The 17,807-nt window shown below is 46.9% G+C and overlaps 1 pseudogene; it reads left to right on the top strand.

Moving 5' to 3' along the window:
* Positions 1-2,123: 2,123 nt before the first annotated feature.
* LOC118385716 (piggyBac transposable element-derived protein 4-like) overlaps positions 2,124-17,807 on the top strand; it is a 34,445-nt pseudogene continuing 18,761 nt past the window's right edge.

Here is a 17,807-nt window from a genome sequence, read left to right as displayed (position 1 = left end):
TTTGGGAGGCCAGATGTGGTGCGGTCAATGACACCCTCAAGTGGTCACCTACGGGATTGGTTCAATTTATAAAACAAGACATTTGGAAAAGAATACATTTCAAAATAGATAAGTGGGGCATCATATCAGTCAAACAGAGATGGAAAGGGATATACCCTTCACTGTAAACGGTTTCTATAGTCTACATATAATTGTATTTCGTAAGTAAAATTAAAATGTAGATTAAACCTTTGTACGTATTTGATATACACTGAGGTTTATACAGAGTTCACTTTGGAATATGTGTATGTTTTTATTTATAGAATTGTTTGTAATTCTTTTTGAAGTTTGTTAGAGGCATGCTAATCTTGAATGTTGCCCTATAATACTGGTCAGGTTCCGCAGAACAGCACTTTTTTGAGGAGTTTTGTTATTTTTTAAATGGTTACGGTACTTTTTGATACTGTTTTTATAAATCCATGTTATGTACAACGTAATGCACTGAATTTGTAATTGTAATTGTATTTGAATGTGAAATGAAAATTATTTACCCCCCCCAATTTTTTAAAATTGTATTTATTTTTTAATGTGTGGGGAGGTTCATGGCCACTTTGGTGGTACTGGGACGACACACCTCTGGATGTCAAGATGTGACGGCACATTTTGGAAAGAATGAGGAGAGAAATAAGCTGTCTCGATACCTGCCATTGGCAGGAGGGTCTAGAACAGCTGCAAAGGAACCCCCTCACTCCACCTTCGCCAATAGACCCAGGTCAACGGCCAGACAGAGAAGAGAGCCTGTCGAGCAGCTGCACCTGGCGTACCGAGAGCGGGACCCGCCCCTCCGGCAGCACCAGAGAAGGCGGCGGTGAAACGAACGAGAGAGACTTTCATTTCGTCGCCCTGGCAGTCGAGAGGCAGTCAGAAGAGACGCCGGCCATGACGGGGGGAGGGGGAGAGGATGGGAGAGAGCGCAGCACTTAGTGTGAGGGCGCCCACTGTAAATCCCCCACCCCTGTAAAGGAATGGAGGAGTCATTGTGTCTGTGGTTAATAAAGAATGTGTTCCATCTGACTTTGTCACAAGAGAACCTCTTTTTCCATAACAAAACTGAGACCACTCAGATTCCTTCTCACCACCCTGTGTGCAGCACAGCCAAGTGCGTAGCTGAGCACACACAGAAGGGCGTTGTGAGTAGGAATGACATGAGGAAAGCAAGACGGACGCTTGTAATGAGCCGTCATACTATACCCCATAAAAACCCTACACTACACACGTGAAATAGATAAGGGTTTTAAGAGCAGCCTCAGTGGGCCAATGACACAATTGCTGTTGGGGAACAGCACACCAACTCAGCCAGACACCTCAATTAGTGTTGTTTTACTAGGCAAGAAAGTTAAGATCAAATTCTTATTTTCAATTACACCCGAGATCAAAGGTTAACTGCCTTGTTCATAACATCAGATTTTACCTTGTCAGCTCAGGGATTTGCTCTTACAACCTTCCAGTTACTAGTCCAACACTCTAACCACTAGGCTACCTGCCGCTCACTAGGTGTCATGCCCTGACCTTAGAGATCCTTTTTATGTCTCTATTTTGGTTTGGTCAGGGCGTGAGTTGGGGTGGGCATTCTATGTTTTGTGTTCTATGTTTTCTATTTCTGTGTTTGGCGGGTGTGGTTCTCAATCAGAGGCAGCTGTCTATCGTTGTCTCTGATTGAGAACCCTACTTAGGTAGCCTTTTCCCACCTGTGTTTTGTGGGTAGTTGTTTTCTGTTTTTGTGTCTGCACCAGACAGAACTGTTTTGTTCACTCTCTTTGTTGGTTTTGTTATTCAGTGTTCATTTCTATTATTAAATCATGAACACTTGGTCCACTTCTTCAAACAGCTGTTACACTACGATACCTGCCGCTCAGACCTGTGCTGTGTTCAGAGGGCTGGAACCACCAGGTTTACATGTTTAACCAAAGTGTCAGAGCCCCCTATTCTCACAGAACGTGCTAGTATTCCCTCCCCCTTTTGAAGGGGGCGCACCCTAAGCTGTCCCACCATTTCAGTGCTGGGAGACAGCGGCGGCTTGGGCCATAGAGGAATACAGGTCCTTCCTACTATATGCGAATCGAAAGAGGAGGACGTTTCGGAAGATGAAGACGGTGAGGAATACAACCCCGACCGTGATGCGGACGACGATGACTTGGCCTCGCGGTCGTGCTCCTCTTCGGAAGGAAGAGCGAGAAGGAGACAGAGAGCCAGAGCGAAACAGAGAGCCAGATCGAGACAGAGAGGACGCGGCGGCAGCCGCCCAAGCCCAAAGGGAGACGTTGCTGTCAAAAAACGGCAAAATCAAATGGTCCTCCGTGGCCTATCGCGGCCCCGCGCCATCCGCCGCCCCCGTCGTGACGCCGGGCCCCACGGCCTACGCCACGAGCGCTCGACATCGCGTCCACCTTCCGGCTGTTTGTCACACCGGCGATAGAAAGGATAATTGTGGACATGACAAATCTGCAGTGGGTGAGAAAATACGGCGACGGCTGGCGACCCATGGACTCCACCGACCAGCGCGCCTACGTAGGGCTGCTGATCCTAGCCGGCGTCGACAGGTCCCGAGGCGAGACCGCTGCCAGCCTGTGGGATGCCGAGTGCGGCAGGACCGTGTTCCGCACCACCATGCCGCTCAAGGTGTTTCACAAGTACTCAAGGCTGCTGCGATAGGACGACCGCCAGTCGTGACCCGCGAGACTCGCCACCGACAGACTGGCGGCCATAAGAGGTATGGGACCTGTGGGAGGAGCGGCGGCTGCATGTAACATAAACGCAGTGCACCCCGATGGTGAGCCAGTAACGATGCTGCTGCTAATCTCCTCTCCCCTCTCTCCACCGAAAGGACGCTGTCCTTTCCGACAGTACATTCCCAGCAAGCCGGCCAAATACGGCATCAAGTCGTGGGTGGCCTGCGACGCCAAGTCCAGCTACACTTGGAAGATGCAAGTCTACACCGGCAAGGTGGCCGGTGGAGGCCCCGAGAGGAACCAGGGTGCGCGCGACGTCCTTGATCTGACCGAGGGACTGCCGGGCGGTCACAACGTCACGTGTGACAATTTCTTCACCTCCTACGAACTCGGGCAGCGGCTCCTCGAGAGGAACTTCACCATGGTCGGCATGGTGCGAAAGAACAAGCCCGAGCGAGCTCCCTCCCGCGCTGCTCCAGTCAAATGGCAGACAGGTCTCGTCCTCCAGGTTCGCCTTCACGCCCACCGCCACTCTAGTGTCCAACCTGGCAAAGAGAAATAAGAACGTGCTACTTCTGAGCACGCTGCACGCGGAGCCCGACGTTAGCGATCGCCGCTACTGGAAGCCAGCCCTCATCCTAGACTACAACTGCAACAAGGGCGGTGTGGACAACCTAGACATGGTGGTCGGGACTTACAGCTGCAGACGGATGACTGCCCGCTGGCCCCTGGTCATCTTCCACAACATCCTTGACGTGTCCTCCTACAACATCTTTGTCATATGGCGAGAGATCAAGCCCGACTGGATGCCTGGGAAGCGGAACAAGAGGAGGGTGTTTCTGGAGCAGCTCGGAAAGCCAATCATGAAGCCCTTGGTCCAAAGAAGGCAGCGTCTCCCCCGCACCCAAGCCGCGTCCGCACTTGTCAAAGTCCTACAGAGTGCCACCGCCAAGGCTCATCCGCAAGCCGCTGGCCCGGCAGCCGCCCTGCCGGGGCGAGTAAGAGGTGTCAGCTCTGCCCACCCAAGAAGGATGCCAAGACACACACCGCGTGCTGCAGGTGTAAGAAATACATCTGCAAAGGCTGTTCACACGCATACTGTCACACTTATAATAATAATAATATATGCCATTTAGCAGACACTTCTGCCCACTGGGCCTTTAGCCAAGACGGGACAGGGTGACCCGGGGGGACACTGTGTGGTAGGCATAATAGGAGGACAACGGGAGGGTTAACCCAGCAACACCAACGTGTTAAAGGAAACACTGTACAACTGGCAACCATGTCAGCGCTACAGGAGTTGCTAGAGTGCAATGGGACAAGGACATCCATCCAGCCTCCCCTAACCCGGAAGACACTGGGCCAATTGTGCACCACTCCTGGTCGCAGCCAGCTGCGACAGCCTGGACAGTATCTCTAGTGGCACAGCTAGCACTGAGAACACCAGACCACTCGAGGCCACTTCCAGAAGTTTACTAAAACATGAGTGAACCCTCCCTCACCTAATTTTGTTATATCATCTTTGGTCCAGAAAGCATTGTATATCAACAAACATGGCTCCACACAGCTGGAATTAGCTTAGTTAGCTTAGCTAATCATAATCAGTACAACCTTTAAAAAAGTATTTTCAATCTATGCAATTGGAATGCATGATTTGTCACCAAAACTTAAAAACGTGAATAAAACAGTAAAACAGTCAATAATTACCACAAAACATTTTCTGATTTATTGATACAAGTGGCGTGTGCAGGCAGTCAATCACGTATCCTCTCACTCCCACTCTGAGCCATTCAGTATTGTTGTTTATGTATGTAGCTAGTGAGCTAAGCTGTAGCATTAGCAATGTCTTTCAAAAGGAGATTAGTGAAATGTATACCTTCCTGCTGACAATCCTTCTCATGGGAATAGTTAAGAAAAACTCCCTAAGAGAATACTGGAGCACAGATCCTGTGTTTGCAACTCCCTTCTTTGCCAACCTCTTTTCCAAGACCGCTTCCTAGTTCTGCTGTGATGCCTGCATTTCGTCAACAATGCTAATGCCAACATAAATGACCCATTACACAAAACAGTTCTTACCAGCCTGACATCAGCATTTGGTTGGGTCTTTGTGCCATACAAGGATCTATGCATTGATGAGTCCCTGATGTTATGGAAGGGTAGGCTGGCGTTCCGTCAATATATTCCCTCCAAAAGGCACAGGTTTGGGGTCATGTTCTTTGTCATGTGCGAAGTAAAGATAGGATTTGTCCAGGATATTATAGTCTTCACCGGGTCTACCACTGACATCCAACATGAGGGGCTTGGGGTGTCCGTGTCCACGGTGATGACCATGTTGGCTCCTCATCTCGGCAAGAGACACACTCTGTATGTGGACAATTGGTACAGTAGTCCCACACTTTTTCAGCATCTGTTCTCCAACAGCACAGGGGCCTGTGGCACAGTCAGGTCGAACAGGAAGGGGATGTCGGCATTTGGATACAGGAAGATGCAGAGGGGATGTGGAGTTCAATGAGAACGTTCAACAACTGGCAGTAAAGTGGCATGACAAACGAGATGTCCATGTCCATACAGTAACCATGTCGGCCACCGGGAGAGAGAAAAATCAAACCAGACTGCGTGCTTGACTATAACCTCAAGTGGGTAAGGCTGACATGATAAACATACTTTTGGAATACACTCTTCATTTCACCCCCCCATCTGATCGACATCCCGTTCCCTCAATGGCTACATAGTTCACCGCCGACTAAAAGGTGAGGTGACTACTGAAGGTATTTTTTGTAATTGGATGTAGTTCACATACAAATCACAATTATGCAATTATAGTGACAATATCTCACCCACCTACCCACTGCCTCACCACCTTGTCCCTTCCCTGATCCTCCTTACTCCCTCATAGGTAAAATAATTACCTACCAAAAGTACAGAGAGAACCTAATGAGAGAGCTGCTGGGGGAGCACCACACCCCTCGGCGCCCATCCACTGGGAGCTGTCCTGCTGCAGAAAATCCCCTATGCCTCACTGCATGGCATTATCCCTGCAAAGGCCCTCAAAAACTGCTACTCAAGGTAGTCACTCACACATGGAGGCACTGCAAAGTCTGCCTGTCTGGCACCAGGAGAAGGAAGCAGCAGAGGAAGTTGACAAAGTACATGTTTAGCTTGTGACACACCTCTATGTGTTTCACCATGCTTTGGGGAGTATCATATGCGGAAGCACTATTGAGCACATCTACAGCAATCACTGACTGACTTGACGGGTGACTTGACAGGTGACTTGACAGGTGACTTGACAGGTGACTTGACAGGTGCATAATGTACGGTGTATGGAGTAGCCGTACCAGTCGCCGCCACATTACACTTCAACCTGACAATTGCCAGCATGAGCATTCAAGTCCGAAGATGTGCCCCGCATGTCCCTATTTGCTTTAGAGAGGCTTGGTGCTGGCACATTGCCTCCAGAGGTGCAGGTATGTAGCCTAATTTGTTTTATGTAATCTCAACCTAGCCAAAATCTGTTCCTTTTGAATTGCCTTAATGTTTGCCCCAACAGGACTCAGTGTTTGTCCTCGCAGATTTTATGCTTCACGGCGCGAAACATGCATTGCCTGAGTCACTCTGGAACGAGCAACACATTAGCAGTTGTACCATTTGCGTACCTGTCAGTGATCCACTGCTACTGATTGTGCACATTGGAACAAACGTAGCTCAAGAGGATTCTCCTTACAACATTATCAGGAGGATGCTGGAACTGATCGTCAGAGTTAGGGAGTATCGGTATGAAGTAATGTTTGCAGTTTGCTTCATTCTACCCCGACCAAAGGAAGATGATACTACTAAACATGTAGTTAAGGAAGCAAAATGGGCTTTTGGAGCATCTGTCATGCGAAAACGATGGTGTCATTTATTTTAGGACTAACATTATTTCTGATGCATTCACAACCAAATCACACACTTTATGACAGTGACCGGCTTCATCTTAATTGTCACTGCAAGGGTACAGTGTTGCGAACTTAGCGACTTAGTCGCTATATTTAGCGATTATTCAGTCTCTCCAAAACGCACGGAGGCCTGCAAAACCATATGAGACTATCAACTGTGGGTTGAACCTGCAGTTTGGGCCAGTGGGAGGAGCTTAGGCTGCATTTCGCAGTCACCAAGTCCAGTGAACACTGCTACATGGCTGAGGGTTTATACTCCAAGTCCAGTGAACACTGCTACATGGCTGAGGTTTTATACTCCATGTACAGTGATCCTCAAAACATATTGTATCTGATTTTTTAAAGTCAGGGCTGGGTGAGGTACAGTTGGCCATCAAGGCTTTTGAGGGAGAGCAAGTAGATATCCTCTTAAACTACTTGACAGCTTGGTTAGCCTGATCAAGTATGTGAGCAGCAGACTGCTGAATCCACTGGCAAATGCTGATGTACTTCAAAGGGCCAATAGATGGACACATCAGTCACAAACGTTACCGAGGTTACCTTTTTGAGCCAAAGGCAGCTGAGCTCCACCTTGGGCCTGAGGATGAAAACAATGTCCGAAAGCGGTGTGTAGCCTTCACCATGTCCCTCACTAACATTGAAGCATTGCAGTACATGTCAGCTTTCAATAAAGCACAATAAGAGCCCTGGAGAAATAGAACAATTATCCAAGCTCCTCGGCTACTCCGCTGCAGAGATAGACAAGATTGACCAGCAATGGCGTGCCATCCATTTTAGGAAATGGAATGAGACAAAAAAACACACTGGGCTTCTGGAGTGAGATTTGGAAGTTCAACGGTGCAGCTGATATCAACCCGTTTCAATAACTTGCCATGGCTGCTGTGTCTGTGTTGTCCTTGCCACACTCGAATGCTGAAGTCGAGAGTATTCAGCCAGATGAGTGGTAAAAAGCAAACTTAGAAACCGGATGTCCTTGCAGACCCTTAACTCCATCATGTACATTCGATATGGACTGAAGCTGTCTGGTGAGGCTTGCTATGAGCACCAGCTGCCTGGTAATGTTTTGGCACATCAGCTGCTTACTCATTTAAGTCAGCTCCCTCAGTTGCTGAACCTGCCATAGAGAGCCTTGACCAAAATGACAGATGACCCACTCTTTTTGTGAGCCAGCACAGCCCGTAAAAAATGTTCATGTTTTACTGGGACTTGTTGTAGGCTCCTAAGTGGCCCATAAGGTTAAAAACCTAAGTAACTCCGCCAGAGTGTCTCTTTTGGGTCAATTTTGCCGGTCCCAAGCCCAGATAAAGGAGGAGGGTTGGAATTGTGACATAAAAAACAACAAGAATCAAGAGTCATTTAGCGACTTTTAGGACAGCCAATAGCTACTTTCCTTACCGAGGAGAGGAGTTGGCAACACTGCAAGGGTAGGCTTTTTGATTATTTGTTGCGTTTTTTTTGGTTTGCTTCATTACATGAGGTAGTCAGGGCAGGTTTACATAGTTTATTATTATGTTATTTTCTTTGCATTTATTTTTTGAGTTGCCTCAGATTTTTATTTTTGACCTTACATTGATCAGGGTTGCAAAATGCTGAGGGGCCAAAAAGGTGACACTTTTTTTGTTGTTGCACTGAAACATAAAAAAAAAATCCCTGCTAGGAGGCAATAAAGGTTTTAACCAATTAAACAACAAAGAATAGGATCTACATGATCAGTCTGTGTGCAAAATAAAAAGTGGTTCGTGTGAACCTGACTCAGATAAAAAAAAAGATAGATAACAGATAAAAAATGTAAAGAAAGCAATCCAATGTTATTTGTTGCCTAGACTTACAAATGACATGCAAGTCCTGAAAATACAACAACTATACACTAATATTGCAGTTAGCCATGACAGCCTTTACGTTTGTGACCACACACATAAATATTGTACTTGGGGGAAAAAAACATCTTAAAACAGAAATAGAATGAAACAAACAACCATTCTATTTTTGCTATATTATAGTGGCCACTATAGACATCGAAGTGCACATGTCTACATGTGATCAAAAATAACATCCACTGAGCAAAGAAAAAGTATAATCCCCCCTCAGACACGCGTGTTACTGTCAAATTCAACACAACAAAAACAATATCTTTGGGCTACACTGCACATTATTACATTGTACACTTTCTTCCTTTGGACATCTGTTCTACAATGTGCCAGCAAATGTGAGAAAGAAGGAAAGTGTGTTCCTTATACCTGTGGCATCCAAGATTAAGTTCGGCCCAGCTCCAGCTACACTTGATCCGAATCCACTTGTTTATTTTAACAAGCAACGCCTCATTTTCACCTAATTATCTCATTCTAAAAATGTACCACATACTGTAGAGGTAAAACATTTGTTAACAGATAGTGCTTAGTTCGTTAGCGAGTGAACATTTCACACAGATTGCCAGGGTCCAGTAAGCAACTAACGCGTTATAACTTGAGGAACGACAAGAAGTCGTATACCAGTTAATACTAGCGAATTGGTTAGGTTACTACTGTTAGCTCATCTGATGTTGTAACGTTACCTAGCTAACGTTAGCTGTCTGACTTTATTATTAGCAAGCTAATTTTCACACCAAAAACTCAAATTATTTGATCAGATAAATTGGCTAATGTTGCTCAACATTTCTCTGGCTAGCTAACGAAGAATTAGATCCAGAATTAAGATACTTAACAATGCTAATACTTGTTCCACCAAACTTTCTCCCTCACCTCATACTTTCCACATGGCGGTAGTTTACAGTTACAGCTCCTGAAGTACGCTTCATCACCTTCTCACCCCCGTCTCGGTGGTCAGGCTTCTCGCCTAACGTTTCCTCTTCGTTATCGTTCAGGGGACGCGCTGCTGTAACTAGGAAGCTGCCATTGCAGAGCGCTCGCTGATGCTGTAACTAGGAAGCTGCCTTTGCAGAGCGCTCGCTGATGCTGTAACTAGGAAGCTGCCTTTGCAGAGCGCTCGCTGATGCTGTAACTAGTGAATTGGTTGTCTCTTCTTTCTTCAGTCGAGGTGCTGCGCTGCTGCGCTGCATTCTGTTGTTATGTAAAAACGATTGGCTGAGTGTTGGATATTTTCCGAAAATCCACCCAACCATGAAAATGAATAAATATGCATGTATATGTCAGGTTAGACAGCAGGCCGGCTTAGAATGAACGAGGTGCCCTGACTATGTAATATTGCATATATTTTTGGAATGGTTGTAAAACCCTATATCTAGACTACTCGGGATGTAAGTCGACGGTCAATTTAACTCCATGGGAAAGTTTTGTTTGAGAAGTGTGTTGATGGGCTGAGCGCTGTTTGGATGTAGTAGCTGACAGGGATGACTATGAACGACGTGGAGCGGTGATCTCCCAACGGAGTGAAAAAAATGTGCATACTAAAAGGTATAAATCACATTCAAGAAAAAATATTTATTTCAAGCTTTCGAGATGGAAGGCTACAGACGTACCCCACGCGTTTTTATAATGGCCACGCATTACTTTACAGTTAGCTATATATCTCTTATTATGCCTGTGTTGATTGATTGATTGAATTTAGTAGACAATACAAAATTAAAAAAAACATAAGGGCGCTCCAGCCAGTGACGCCTCCACATAGAATTTAAGAAAATCATCAAGGATAACACGACAAAGCTTAAAATATTATTTACATAATTGTATTTTTGAAGAGGGAAAGAGGTATGCAACAAGGTTAAGCGGCAATTGTAATGTCAGCAACGATGTTTGATTCATAACATTAAATAATTAGTACAATTCCCTTTCCTAATAAACAACAATGGACAGGAACATCTATCTCCCTTGTCTCACATGCCCTTAATATCTAAAACAATCAATAGCTAATATATACAAGACAATCACAATATGATTAACAACAGGCACCAAAACTCAGACCACATGCTATGCCTGGCATTTTCCTTCTCAGCCACGTATTATATAACCTTACGACTCGCTTTTGAGACATGCGACTATTTAGCCATTTTTTCAGTAAGAACTTGAAACTACAAATGGAAGATTATTCCAAAGAATGGCTGTTGAGTATAAAAAAGTTTATTTCCCAAATACCACTTAAATCTAAAGGAACGACGTCAGTTTCACTCAATCTAGTGGAATAGTTATGGTTATCCCGTACAAAGTTAAAGTAATTACATAGGTACCTGGGGACCATACTGTGGACAATTTTACGTACAAGAGACAATTTAATCTGAGAGACTCCTCCACTTTGAGCCATTTAAGGTTTTCAAAGTGGGAATGGTCAACATGCGTACATGCTGGAAGTTTAAGAATGATCCTGACTAATTTGTTCTGAGATGTCTACAATTCATTTCTTATTTTCTCTGGGGCACTAGTGGTGCACCGGTCTCAGGCACTGCATGTCAGTGTAAGAGCACATCAATACAGTCCCTGGTTCAAGTCCAGGCTTTATCATATCTAGCTGTGATTGGGAGTCCCAAAGGGTAGTGCACAATTGGCCCAGTGTTGTCTGGGTTTGGCTGGGGTAGGTCATTGTTGTAAATAATAATTTGTTCTTAACTGACTTGCCTAGTTAAATAAATAATTAATGTGCAGAACCATATACCTCTTGTCCTAAATGAAGCCTAGAGCATTCTTTTGTAACGGTTTTCTTTAGGTGAAGTAGAGGCGGACCAAAATGCAGCGTGGTTTATTTGATTCATGTTTAATAACAAAAGATAAACTCGAACACTACAAAAACAATAAACGTGGAAAACCAAAAGCAGCCCTATCTTTTTAAAAATAAAAAATAATGTATTATCTTCAATACCATTCATTCTTTACAACTCATAATTTTCATACATACTCAAATAATGTTATTTTAATTTAACTAATTTAACTAAACAAAACCCCCAAACAAAACCTCAGGGGAGCATCTTCCCTCCCAGTCACCCTACAAACTACCTTTCCCTATCTCCCCGTCCCTAATCTATCCCCTTACAAATCTAAATGACACCCAGCCCTAAACCCCCCTTCCACCTCTCCCGAGCAGCATGCTGCCCCCACTTCCTCTCCTCCCTCTTCATCCTCCCCCTCAAATCTCCTTCCACCCTCCTCACTATCCCTTCCACCCCACAATCTCTCCCTGTCTTCACCATGTTCTGCCTGGCTTCCCACAGCCCCCGTTTAAAGAGACTCATGAGAAGCCAGAGCAGAAACCTGTCCCTATCCGTCCCTCTCGCTCTCCCTACACCCCTCTCTAACCTGGCCCACGTCAATACAAAATCCCCCTTTACCAAACCTAACAACACCCGTGCCCTAGCCCATACTACTCCGGCAAAGGCACAGTCCCAAAAGACATGGCGCACAGTCTCCTCCCTGCCACAAGAGGATCTTGGACAGGTGGGGGATTGCACCAAACTATACCGGTACATCATGGAACGTACCGGCAAGCACTTATGGAGGCTCAACCAATTCAGGTCCTTGAGCCTGTTGTCCAGACCCCCGTGCCTGCACTCCCTCCCAGACCACTTCCGAGATGCCCACTACAGGCACCGGACTCCCTGACCTCCTCGTACAGGTGCCTGTGATCTAAACCTACTTGGGCAACTTCAACCTCAGGGTGCGCACGCAGCCACTTGGCCGCATGACCAAAGTGCCCGAGGACCCGTGTTAGACCACACCATTACGCTTCTCGCCTGATACGAGAAGAACACCCGCAGGAGGTAACCGGACGGGTGTATCACTGGATGAGCAAGCTCCGTTAACAAGAAAGAAACAAAAATTGTGTCCAGCTTGAGGGGGAAATGTGGTACCCCCCTACCTCCCTCCCCGATGGGACAGAGCATGCGTGCCCTGGCGACCCACTCGCACCTGCCACTCCACATGAACTGAAACACAAGCCTCACTAGAGGCCTCCTCAGACAAGCCGGCAATGGGTAGATGTACGCCAAATACAAAAGAGACGGCAACACATCCACCTTTAGGACCAGGACTTTGCCCATAAAAGACAAATACCTAGCCTTCCACATTGCTAGCTTCCTCTGTACCACTGCGATACGCATGTTCCAGTTTAGCGTCGCTGAGCCGGAGGTCTCAAAATGGACCCCGAGAATCCTCAGGGCCTCCTCACAGAGAGATAACCCCCCAGGTACATCCGTTCTACCGCACCATCTTCCGAAAAACTTGACGGAAGACTTTGCATGGTTCAGAACCGCTCCCGACGCTCGGGTGAAATCCCCAAAGATGGCAAGGGACCTTGTCAGGCACGAGTCCTTGCACAGCAGCAAGGAAGTGTCGTCGGCGTACTGTGTCATCTTAACACGCAGCCCACCACTTCCAGGGATCAACAAGCCTTCCACCCCTGTGTCTGTCCTAATGGCAGCCCCCAGAGGCTCCATGTACAGAACGAAGAGGAGAGCCGAGAGTGGGCACCCCTGCCTGACCCCATACGAGAGGTCAAAAACGTCACCCAAGTGACTATTTACACTAACTCGGCACCCCGCTCCGACATATGATGTACGAATCCATCCTATGAACTTCTCCCCAAATCCTAATCGACCTAACACTCTGAATAAAAAGGATCTATTCACGCGATCAAAGGCTTTCGCCTGATCTAGCGCTGCTACCATTAAAGGCAGTCCTCTATCTTCAACCCAAGCGATGTGGAGTCCCTGATTAACTGTAGGTTCCATCTAATAGAGCGGCCCTCTACCCCGCACGTCTGATCCTCATGGACGACGTAGGGAAGGGCTGTGCGTAACCGGTCTGCTAAAACCTTTGCAAGTATCTTGTAATCTACACACAGCATGGTCAACGGCCACCAGTTGCCAAGGTCTGTTACTTCCCCCTTCTTATATTAAAGTGACAGCACAACAACAGCCATTGATCCCCCCGGGACCCCCATCTCAAGGATGGCCTTCAAGACTTCGAGGACCACTGGTCCAAGTATACCCCAAAACTTGAGATAAAACCCATCCATCCCAGGCATCTTCCCTTTTCCCATCCTCCTAAGAGCGCTCTCAACCTCTTCTAGTGAAATCTGGGCCTCCATCACTTCTCTAATGTCCTCCGGCAACCGCCTGGACAAGTGTTCTAAAAACAAATTTCCCTGCTCTACATCTATTTCCCTTTCCTTAAATAACCTTGGAAATGATCAGTTGTCACCCTGACCATATCCTCTGGTTCTCTAACTATACTACAATTTTCTTCCCTAACGCCATGCATTACCTTCCTACTCTGTCTGGCCCTAACAGACTTAAAGAACATAGCAGAACAAGTCTCATTGTGTTCTAGAAAGCCACTATGCGCACGCTCCAGGAAAGCTCGAGCCTTCTGCTCCTGCAACTCCCTGAGCTGCGCCTTTAGGGTTGCGGATCTCTCCCAGTCAAACGACCTGCCGAGGTTGCCTGCCTCGTACTAGAGTTCAATTAACCTTTGGATATGATCCACCTCCTCTCCTCCCTTTTTTCCCTCTTGCAATACCCTATTATAAAAGCCGTAATCCTCACCTTAACTAATTCCCACGACTCTAACACCCCCTCGCACATGGACCGGAGACCTTCAAACCTCCAAAAGAAACCATAAAACCCGTCAACAAAAGCCTGCTCCTTCAGCACATCCCTATCTAACTTCCAGTACCCCCTACCAAAGAGGCAGACTGGCGACCCCACCTGCAGGAGCACCCCGTCGTGATCCGAAAAGAAAACAGGCAACAGCCGCCCAGACAACTTACCCAAAGACCTGGGTACAAAAATATAGTCGAGCCTCCGCTCAACCCCCCTGGAGTTGCGCCATGTAGGACCGTCCATTTTCGGAGTAGTGTGCAGACCACCATCTACCAGACCATGGCAAGCCATTAGCCCGGCAATGGCGCCTGCACTGCTATCCCCCCCTCTTCCTAAATCTGTATTAAAATCCCCCCTATCACTAATTTCCTATTTGTGACACACAGGGGCGTCACAGTCAACCATCTCCCTCCTGTCTGCCACCACCTGTGGCCCATACACCACCACTAATCTAAATTTACAATCCCTTATCGTGATATCCTCCCCTGCATTACCACAAAAGAATCCTCCACTTTTACCTCCCTGTGCCCACACAAAATCCCTACCCCCGATGAGTGCACCCCCCCAATACCCCAAACCGACTCCCCCTTGTCCCACTCCCTCTTCAACCTACTAACATCCCCTCCATCCCTCAGGTGAACAAAAATCAAACCCCACACCCTCCAAATAACTAAAAACCGCCCTCCTCTTCACAAAATCCCTTAAACCCCTTACATTTAAACTAACAAAAGTAAAATTAGACCCCATGAAAAAATAAAAACATGTAATACACTCAAATTCTAAACCCAGACAGAAAAGAAAAAAAAACAGGAGACTCACCTGATGATCCCCTGCTCCATATCTACCGGTGAGAACACCATCCGTACTCCCGACATCCCCCCTCTTCCTCCATCTCACCATCCCAGGATGCAGGAATAGTGTTTGGCTCCGGGGTGCCCTGCAATAAACTCCCCACCTCCTCCTGTACCCAGTCCTGAGTCTTGTTAGGTGTGTCCCCACCCAACAGAAGTTGAGGGCCTGGGGAAACCAGCAGCAACCCAGAGGTTTCTCCCACCCCCATCACTCTCTTGGCCATCCCCTCCCTCTCACTATCGGCCAATCGCACCCTCCTCTTCATTCTCTTCTTTGGTGATGGCGGCAGTGGAGAGATACCACTCTCCCCCGCCAGCTCCTCCACCATACCCCGCATCTCTTCCACCAGGGCACTTTCCCCCCAGTCCACCTGCTCTTCCACCGTCTCCTTCTCCACCACTCCTCCCTCGCTTTCTTCTCTCTCATGCTCCTCCCTTCTTCCGGCTTTTCCTGGCCTTCTTCCGTTTCCTTCTCTCTTCCTGGTTCTGCTCCTCCTCCTTCCTTGTGGCCTTCCCCTCTGGACCTGTACTCTGGTCATGAGGCGTGCTTCCTTCCCCTCCTCTTCTTCCCCCATCGCCCCTGCTCCCCCCCCAGCCGCAGACGCATATGACCTCTGACGGGCCGGGCACGCCCGCCACAGGTGTGCTGATGAGCCACACCCATGGCACGTCTTAGGCTTGTCACAATCCCTCGCCTCGTGTTCCTCAGATCCACAAAATCTGCATTTTCTTGTACTGCACGAGGCGAATATGTGACCGTAGGCCATACAGCGCCTGCAAAATGGGGGCTGACGTGCATAAAACAACGTCCCCCTGTCAGCCCCTAGGCGAACATAGCAGGAGGATGGAGGTAGCCACCATGTCCCTTTGGGTCCTCCCTTTGGGCCTCTCCTCCCATTCCAAAACCCAAGGGAGTCTTTGAGGTGCCTTGCTGAGGAGACGTTATCCATGTATCTCCCCAGAAAGCCCTCACCTCTTCATCCTTAACTAAGGGTTGTAAATGTTGACAGTTACAACCCTAAAGTTATTCTTCGCCAGGCTTGCGTAGTGGCACATCGGCCTCTCACCTCCCACTGCTCTTGCCCTTCTCAGGATATCATCGTGTTTTTCCTCTGTATATAGTGCCACGTCGTATGCTCCCTCCAACGAGTTGCCTTGGAAACAAAACACGTCCTTCACCGTCAGCTTTAGAATCCCCATCAATATTATCCTTCCAAAAGTTTCCCGTCCTAAAGGCTCCAACTCCTTTTCCTTCCAAGCAAACCGAATCGTGTTGGCTAGCCCAATCCCAGGGACCGACCGTGTTGATGGATTTAGCACCATCTCCGCAAGGAAAATGGCGCTCATTCTCTTCTCTTCCAAAACAAGGAAAAAAGAAAAACCAAAGTGACCGAGCCTATCTGGTGAAACTACACAGAGACAGGAACAATCACCCACAAAATACAAAGCGAAACCAGGCTACCTAAATACGGTTCCCAATCAGAGACAATGACTAACACCTGCCTCTGATTGAGAACCATATCAGGCCAGACATAGAAATAGACAAACAAGACATCCAACATAGAATGCCCACTCAGATCACACCCTGACCAACCAAAACATACAAAGCAAACTATGGTCAGGGTGTGACATCTTTAAAACAAAAACCTGCTGTTTTTGTTTTTTTTCTGACTCAGTTTACTGGTCCCGTCAGTGGTGAGCGTAACCTCGTTTTCATGCATCATCCTCTCTTGAATTTGCTGCAATGACACCTGTCCTGCCTCGTTAGGTAACTTATCAATCTGCACCTCTGACGTATTTTTTTACAACGCAGTCTATCACTTGAGGTGCTTTGTTACTATTGACCACTAAAGCACAGGTCAGCTTCATCACTGTTCATCTCGTGTTATTACTAAACACGCGACCATCCACTAGTGTGGAGAGCAGTGTTGCCAACTCTTCAGTAATGAAAGTAGCTAAATGGCGCCATCACCTAATTTGCATAATTGGCCACGCACATGTAATTGTGATGGACGCTGTAAGAGAGAGGAGTAACGTCGTTGGAGAGACAAAAAGTGAGTAAAATACACCCTAAATACATATGTTTAGAACTACAAATGAACTTTCTTCTGTCGATTATTTTTTTACATTTTTATATCACAATCCCAACCCTCCCCTCTTTTATCCGGACTTGGGACTGGCAAAAGAGACACTCTGGCGGAGTTCGTTTTTTTATTTTATTTCTTAGTTTTTTATTTTTCTTAATTTGGTTTGGTTTTTAACCTTTATGGTCCACTTAGAGCCTACAACAAGTCACAGTAAAACATGAACATTTTTAACCATACATTTTTGTGTATACAATCTACATTAACAATCTAAATGGACCAAAAAGAGACAATAGAAAAAACTGTCAATGGCAATGTGAGAAAATTATGGCAGGCCCTAATATATATATATATTTTTAAAATGTCAACCAGGACGGGATCAGCCAGCGGCTGCTTCCCGCATGTGCAATTCATTTGCAGTCTGGATGCTGAGGGGTGAACATCTCCTGCTCTGACTGCAGCTGGAAGGGACAGCTGAGCGAGGACGCCTGTGAGTGCTTTGGGATGGGGGGTGGGGCCCACGGCAACACCTGCTGCTCATTGAGAAGAGTAAGAACTATATGTGCTTTCACGTCAGAGTCTCCAAAGGTCTCCGATAAAACCAGAAAAAGTCGCTAGATTTGTGGCTAGTCTCTTTTTTGAAAATGTGTCGCTAGAGGAGTCTGAATACTCACAAAATATAG

The sequence above is a fragment of the Oncorhynchus keta genome, chromosome 6 (assembly GCF_023373465.1).
Source record: "Oncorhynchus keta strain PuntledgeMale-10-30-2019 chromosome 6, Oket_V2, whole genome shotgun sequence".
Lineage (NCBI taxonomy): Eukaryota > Metazoa > Chordata > Actinopteri > Salmoniformes > Salmonidae > Oncorhynchus > Oncorhynchus keta.
Note: the sequence above shows the minus strand (reverse complement) of the source record. Positions and strands in the feature narration are given on the sequence as shown.